Source organism: Pteropus medius, unplaced genomic scaffold, assembly GCF_902729225.1.
Source record: "Pteropus medius unplaced genomic scaffold, Ma_sr-lr_union100, whole genome shotgun sequence".
NCBI lineage: Eukaryota > Metazoa > Chordata > Mammalia > Chiroptera > Pteropodidae > Pteropus > Pteropus medius.
This window is the reverse complement of record NW_024349225.1, coordinates 12,926,227-12,934,402: the sequence shown is the minus strand read 5'-3', so window position 1 is coordinate 12,934,402 and position 8,176 is coordinate 12,926,227. Positions and strand designations below refer to the sequence as shown.

General features: G+C 45.3%; 1 non-coding gene across 1 annotated transcript; it reads right to left on the bottom strand.

Moving 5' to 3' along the window:
- Nucleotides 1-2,014: 2,014 nt before the first annotated feature.
- Nucleotides 2,015-2,133, bottom strand: LOC120617760 (5S ribosomal RNA). Its single transcript, XR_005657037.1, has one exon. It is a non-coding gene; the product is annotated as a 5S ribosomal RNA (ribosomal RNA).
- Between the last annotated feature and the right edge of the window lie 6,043 nt (nucleotides 2,134-8,176).

Sequence of the window (8,176 nt, the reverse complement as noted above, 5' to 3'; positions counted from 1 at the left end):
TTCTGTGAAGCTGTGGTTTATAAGAAATATACATCCGGTCACTCAGATGACCGAAACGTGTTTCTCATAGACATTTGGTCTTTGCCCACAGTTCTCGGCTCAGAGCTCCCCAAACGCTTGGAATTCCCTGAGTGACGAGGGTGACCAAAGCATCTTTTGTTAAATGAGTGACTTTTGGACCCCACCTGGGGATGGGGCCTGGTTGCCAGGGCCGCCAACCCTGTGATTAGGAACTTTCGGTGTCCACCCCCCAAGCCCCCACCACCTCTGCGGAGGGGAGAGGACCTGGAGGTCAAGTCAGTTGCCTGTGGCCAGTGAATTCAATCACTCGGGACTACGTAACAAAGCCTCCACTAAAAGCCAAGGGGATGGGGCTCAGAGACCTAGTGACCATGTGGGGATCTGGGGAGAGCGGCCACCTGGAGAGGGCCCGGAAGTTCTGTCTTCTCCCCACACCCTGCCCAGTGCGCCTCTTCTACCTGGCCATTCCTGTTATAACCTTTTATAATAAACCGGTAACGCAGTAAGTCAAATGTCTCTCTGAGTTATGGAATCCACTCTAGCAGATTAGTTGAACCTGAGGAGGGGTCTTGGGAACCCACTATCTGTGGCCGGTCAGACAGAAGCGCAGGTGACAGCCTGGGCTCGCCACTGGCGTCTGAAGTTGGGGGCTGTAGGACTGAGCCCTCAACCTGTGGAATCTGATGCTCCCTCTGGGTAGACAGTGTCGAAACTGAGTTGAATTCTTGGACACCCGCTGGTGTCTGAGAATTGTTTGTTGGTGGAGGGGACCCACTGTCGCTCACAAAATTGGAAATTGGGTCTTGGCGTATCCAGGTAGACCTACCTTTCTTGCAACACACACACTTGCTTGGTGAGCTCGTCTGGGGGAGCCGGCTTCCAAGATGGCCCTCAGAGACCGTGCCTCCCAGCATCCAGCCAGGCCGCAAGTTACAATGCATTCTGTACCCTCGGGTCATAATGATTCCTCACCACGCTTCGAGCGTCTGCTGCGTTCCAGACGCGACGCTGCGCGCTTCACGTCCGTTGTCTGTTTTAACCTCACTGCGGTCTGACAAAGCAGGTGTTTTCATCCAAGTCACTGGAGAGGAAGCCGAGGTTCAGAGACGATACGAGTTCGACCCAAGGTCACCCCCCTAGGGAGCCGTGGAGCCAGGAAGGGGACAGACGACTCTCTGGCTCTTAACCTCGCTCCCTTCCTCTGTGCCACGTGCTCGCCTCGCCCGGTACTTGACCCCGGGCTGTGGTCTAGTACTTCTTTTTAAGACAGAAAACACTTAATGTGTTTTTATGCTAAAGAGAAGGATACACAGAGCAGAAGCGTGGGTATTAACGATAATAACAGCCAACGTTTATTTGGCGTGTCCGTGAGCCAGGAACCCGCTCAGCCCTGGCTCAGGACCCATCACTGGGCTTTCGTAACGCACTTAAAGTAGGTCCTGATCATTCACAGATGAGAGAAGGAAGGCTTCGTCCAAGGTCGCCCGGTGAGGGTGATTTAAATCCGGGGAGTCTGGGCGGCCGTGCCCAGGAATGCAGAGGTAGCCGCCTTGCCCGGCGTGGAAGCCCAGCGTCCGATGAACGAGAGCCTAGTGAATGCCAAGTGCACCGTTTTCGGGGCAGGTATATAATCCCCCACTTTAGAAGCGAGAAAACGGAGCCCGCATGGCTAGCGACTTACCCTAGGCCCGCATCTTCTCTCTTTAAACACTGTGCCGTGGGTCATGACGGGTGTGGGGCCCGGTGGCGTCTCATCCTCCCCGGCATTTGTCCGCAGCTCTTCCTACCAGACTGGGAATTCCTAGCTCAGAAGAGGGATGCTCCCCAGAGTAGTAACATAGGGCTTTTGGCTGTGCCACCTTTCCAAAGAGCTGTGACTCAACTGTGGTGGTTGAAACAATTTTATCTGGCAATTTTATCTTTTATTTATTTATTTTTAATTACTTTTGCTTTTTAATGGGGGATTTCTTATACCTCTTTTTTTATTTTTTAATGCCTACAGCACCTGGTCTTCCTAGGTGGTCTCCCATCCAAGTACTAACCAGGCCCGACCCTGCTTAGCTTCCGAGATCAGATGGGATCGGGCTTGTTCAGGGTGGCATGGCCGTAGACTCTTATACCTATTTTTAATGATACTGTTTATAATCCCATTTTACTAAATACGGCAAATGATTTATTTTTGCGTGTGTTTCTTTAATTTAAAATTTCAGTGCACACTATATTTCGGTTTAATCATAAAAATTTGCTGAAAATAATCAACCGGGAGTAAGTAATTGAAAAAATGTTGAAAGAAGATCGTGAATGTAATACCGATTCTTGATGAATGAGAGGCTCGGAGAGGCAAACGAGATCGCAGGTAAAAACACAGTCGGCCTGGTGATCATTTTCTATTTCATCGACCAGCAAATAGCATCCGAAGCGCAATCCCGTGCCCCCCGTCTGCCCTTCACGACGAGTGGTGTGTCAGTTAGGAATGCTTTCATCTGCAGGAAGCAGGATGTCTGGCTTAAATAAGCGGAGGTTGTTTTTCTCATTTGACCAGAGGCTGGGAAGTGGCCTTCTGGCACGGGCGTGGTGGCCCGACAGTGTCACCGGGACCCAGGCACCTTCCACTTCCCACTCCACCCTTCTCATCAGAATGCTGACCTCTCACCCTCGAGCAAGTCACCGTATGGGTGCCAGGTAGCTGCTCCAGGCATCACATCTGGGTTCGAAACTGGAAGGAGGATGGGAAGGGACATCTCTGCTTTTATTAGAAAAGCAAAATCTTTCCTAACAGACCTTTCGATGGCCAGAACGGCGTCGCTCGGCCATCCGAGCTGCAGAGGAGACTGGAAAAGCATTGTTCAGCTTTTCCAGCCTGTCTGTGGTGGGGGTGATAGGAACAAAGCGTTTGGCACAGAAATCAGCTTCGCCAGCCAACCCTGTGGGCCATGGAATGTGCCTTTCATCTCCAGCTCACAGAGGAGAAAGTTAGTGGGGGTCATGATCACTCAGTCACAAAGAGGCAGAGCTGGGGCACAAACTGACTCCAGCACCCATGTTTCTGCCGTAGTTCTCAGCTGCAGGAGGTGGACAGCACTCGAAAGAATGGGGACGTGTTCTAAACGGTCAGGTTTTAAAGCAGCACATATCAACAGGTCAAATGACGTCTTTATCATTGCTGTTTAAGAACGGCATCATTATTCCATTTTTATAAATTAGATTTTGGACTAAGCTGGTCGTCTAACAACTAAGCTTTAAAAATATCGATCGAAGCCCTGGTTATAATGGCAAAACATTGCGGGAAACCCTTAACGTTTAACAATGGGAGATTGAGTGTAAAAAAAAAGCACCTACCGTAAAACAGAATAGTCAGAAATGAAGCTTCAGAAGAATATTGAGGTTTATAATATTTTATTAAACAAAGTAAATTATAAAACTGTAAATATAATATGACCCTGTGTTTGTAAATATACATCATATCTATAAAAAACATAGATATACATACAGCCAAATACTCATTATAGTTGATTATATTTAGATGATGAGAATACATGATATTTTAGTTTTCATCTTTGTATCTTTTGCAATATAATTTCACTTTTAGAAGTCAGGTTTACTGAAGTATAATTTACACACAGTAAAATTCACCCTTTTTTATGTGTATGTGTTTTGACGAATATATACATTGATGTACCCACCACTATAATTAAAATACAGAATATTTCCTCTGTCCCCACCCCCAAAGAATTCCCTTGAGCCCTTTTGTGGGCAATCCCTTCCCTCTTCTCACTGGCCCTTGGCAACTACTGATCTGATTTCTGTCCATATGCTTTTGCCTTTTCAAGAACGTCATATAAGTGAAAATATGGAGTTTGCAGCCTTTCGTTTCTGCCGTCTATAAAGTAACATAAAGGCTTTGGAGATCATCCATGTTGTTACAATATACATCAGTGGTTCATTCCTTGTGATTACTGAGTAGCATTTCATAGTCTGGTTGTACCCTAATACGTTTACCCTTTTACCAGTTGGTAGACACTTGTCGTTTTCCATTTTGGACTCTTCGTGAATGTACTATGTTTGCCAGGGCTGCCGTATCAAAGCACCACGAACTAGGTGGCTTCAAAAACAGAAATGTATTGTGTAACAGCAAAAGGACAACAAGAGAAAAAAACAAAAAAACCAAAACATTCAACAACTAGAGGAGATGAAGAGGGAGCTCGAGTTTGTCCCCCGAGAAACTGTCGTGCGCCTTGCACGGATGTGCGAGTCCAATTGATAATGAGGGGCCCCAAACCCCCACGGTGAGAAATAATTTAAAAATTGATCCCTGATAATACTCTTGGAATGCTTGGCAGAAATGATATAAAAACTGGAAAGCAACTTCTATATGTTCCTGTGGGAAAAAAGACCCCTACTAAAGATGACGACCAATAAAAATGTATAAAACAAGGCAGAGCCTATTACGCCTACCACGGATGTCTGCGTAGGTGTCTGTGGCACACAGCAGGGGCACAGGGATGGTGATGGGACTGGCGCCCCTGCAGGTGTGGCTTATGGTGGCCCCTGAAACCATCTGCCATCAGCGATCACTGGCAGAGACTCTCCTATTATTGTCTTGACAATAACATGAAAGAGAAAAGAAAATAGGCATTGTAAAAATAACTGAGGACTTGAAAGAAAGTCTTGACATCCCAAGAAAATAACAAGATGCTATTAAAAAAGAGGCAGATTTGAAAAATAAATATAAACTCTACAAATGACAAATACAAACTAAAAACTCAAATATATAGGTTAAAGAGCAGTCAGATGTAGATAAAGAAAAAAACTCATGAACTGGAGGATAAATTGAAAGCTATCCCAAGATTGCATCATAAATAAGAGATTGAAAATACAACAGAAATTAAGGAGTGTGGGGAGGTTTCACACATTCTCTTAAGATATGGCTCCTTAGCAGTTTGTTTGTTTGTTTGTTTCCTGGATGGAAGAGAGACTATTACAAGGCAAAACATTGTTTAGCTTTCTCCATTTTAGAAACTGAAAAAGAAAATTGCACAGAGCCAAGTCTTAAGAGATCTGGTGTTTAGGAAAAGCAGGACACAACCCTATGAAAGCATCTGTTATTAGAGAATTAGAATGAGTAGCAAGGTGATTCAATGAAGAACACAGCTTCTGTGAAGGCCGAGGCATCAGGACATGTGGAAGCTCCGCGTAGGCATTAGACATCCAAACTCTACATGGAAGAAGCTTTTTAAAAAAAATCTTCTTGGGAGAATGAGAGAAATCATCGTGACATGGTGATACCTAATGCTTGAGTTTCCTGTGAGAAGAGACGCTCACTTGTGCTTTGGTGAATATGTTTCTTTAAGTCTTATTCCAAATAGGTATTTATATTAAGCAAAAGCATTACGGGCGAAGCCGGAAAGTTGTGTTCGCAGTTATAGTTTTCGTTGCTAAAACGTCCTGATGGCCTCAGGCCCATGAGGAGCAAGTTTCACGACGGGCAGCCGCTGCCAAACACGAGGATCCAATATTCACTCGGAAAGATCAGCCACAATCACGAACAGAAAGCCAAGAAGGAAATTATCAGTCTCTTTAGAGCTGACTTGTACTTCCAGTTAATACAGTACAGCAGGAATCTGGTTACGATTTCCTTTCAGAAATAACATAAACTCCTGGAGAACAGACAAAGGCAGGAGTCCTGAGGGGGACAGCTGGAGGGTGAGATGGCCTGTTTACAAACACAGGACTGGAATACTTTGGGATTCCTCAAGTCATGGTGGCCCATCGACCAGTGTTTCTTGTAATAAAATGAGGAAAGGAGAAATCATTCCAAATTTTAAAAGTAGACTGGGGAAAAATTTTAGGTGCATCCTTTTGGGAAGGCTATTTTTCCCCTTTAACCAGAGCACCCCCCTTCTTAAGTAGGGCACATTGTTCTGAATTTGAAATCTGCTGGCCAAGTTTCTAGGATAAACAAGATTGTGGCTCAAGAACGGGCCGTCTTGAACATGGATTTCATTTGGAAAAAGGGATGGAGGGAGAGAAGAGTTCTCAAATGAAAGGAATACGAACTTTAAAAATAAATAAGGAGGTTTGAAGTGCCCGGATTTTGTTCCTGACACTGGTACTTCTCCAGGCAATTTTAGGCACATAGAAGAGCTAGGAAGCCAACTGGGCTGAGCCCGGAGCTGGCTGTGAAGGGCGCTCAAGGGTGAGAGCCATCAAGAAGTGGGGGCTATGTGTGCAGAGACCAGTTTTAGAGGACGATAAACTTTGGGGGAAGTAGGATAATATAAACTTTTTTTTTTTGGAAAACATAAGCTTTATTAAAGCCAGGGAAAAAGCTGCTACCTTAAGATACAGAATAAGAAAAGTGCTCCATCGAATAAAATTAGAAGAACGAGGTGGAGGACCAGAAATGAAAGGGAATGTTTGGCTTTGTTCTTGTTATTGGTTGATATTTATTGAAATAGGTTTTTTGTTTTTTGTTTTTAACTTTTCCTTCAAATCCGCCTTTACGATGCTGAAGAAGCTCCTTGATTCAAGAAAAGCAAGATGAGAAATAAGAGTTTCCCCTTAAAGGATGATCCATGGGTCAGCTGAGTGCTTGCCAGTAAGGAGGTTAAAAGGGAACGGTTGTAAAACAATAATATTTTCCCAGTTTTCTTATAAAAGAAGCCATTGTTCACTGAGCGAGTAACATTTTTTTCATTAAGAAAATTATGTGTTTTAAAATGCTAAAAAATCTACATTTGCTCTTTACTTGATAAGGATTTAAAGTACTTTGACTTGTTTTAAATACTTCGAAACAGTTCTGATGATTGCAGCAAGGTGTGAAAATTCATGTTTTAAAAATGGTATATAGTACGATGAAAAAGAGTCAGTGGTGACCTAAGTTTTTCTTAATGGTGCATCATTTCCAAATTTTATGAGATTAGTTCACCTCAGGGCTTATCGACCTCGGCACTCTTGACATTCTGAGCCAGGGAATTCTTTGAAGTGGGGGGCTCTTTTGTGTATTCTAGAACATTCAGCAGCATCCCTGACCTCCCCCAGCTAGATTCCAACAACACCCCCCCACCCCAAGCTATGACAACCAAAAATGTCTCCAGATACTGACAAACATCTCGGTGGCGGGGGTGGGGTGGGGGGAGAGGGTGCACAATCGCCCTTAGCCGTGAACTGCTGGTTTATTTTCAATGTTAAGACTCACCTTCAAATTATAGTAAAAATAGAGTAAGCTTATGTTTCACTGAAATCCTAACAACAGACTGTGACCAAGTAACTGGTGGTGAGACGGTGCATCCGAACCGTGTGGACTGTGCCTGCTTTAAGTCCTTAAAAATACTAGTGCTGATAATGGACGATAGATAGAGAGCAGCGGGGAGGAGGGGAGGGAGGAGGGGGTGAAGACAGCGCTTATGCATCCTCTCCTGGCTTGGGAGTGTGCAGAATCAGCCCGGGCCAGACTGTCACTTGGTGCTAGGTCGGAGACCCAGGACAGGGAGAGTGGCGGAGAGTGGAGCTCGCAGGTGGGCGTAAAAGGACTTGATGAGTTTTTCATCCAAAGATCGGTTTTCTTCATTTACAGTTCTCCCTCCGGCCTAATTCCTTCAGAGCGGGGCATTTCCATTCCCAATGAGTACTGACTTAGCTTTGTGGGAAAACACACACCCATCGGGCAAGTGGGATTTATTTTCAGGACAGAAAAAGGAGATGTATTATTCGCTGATTGAGGAAAGCTTTAAACGTCCTCATATGGCATTTAGATTTATTGAAGTCCATGCCCATTTTGATATAGATTCAAAAACTATGGACTGGAGGTAAGGTCCTCAATACCTGCCAATCACATGCACTTCGACTTTAGTGTGGCGAATACCAGCCAGGCTCTCCGGCGGAGAGATAGGACATCGGAAAGAGAGGATGTGAAACCGGAAAACGCAAGCGAGTTGAGCTAGTTAAGTGAGTAAATGAGCTCAGGTCTTCCTCTCCCAGGCCGGAGGCGCCCTGCCACCGCCAGCTGCCTTTCACCGACCTGCGCGGTTAAAATCCTCGCCACCGGCCGGGCCACTCCTGGGAGGTGGCAGACGGTCTCCGCCGGCCTCCCTCGTCTTTCTTCTCCCTTTCCCTCCATCCCTCCATCCCTCCATCCCTCCATCCCTCCATCCCT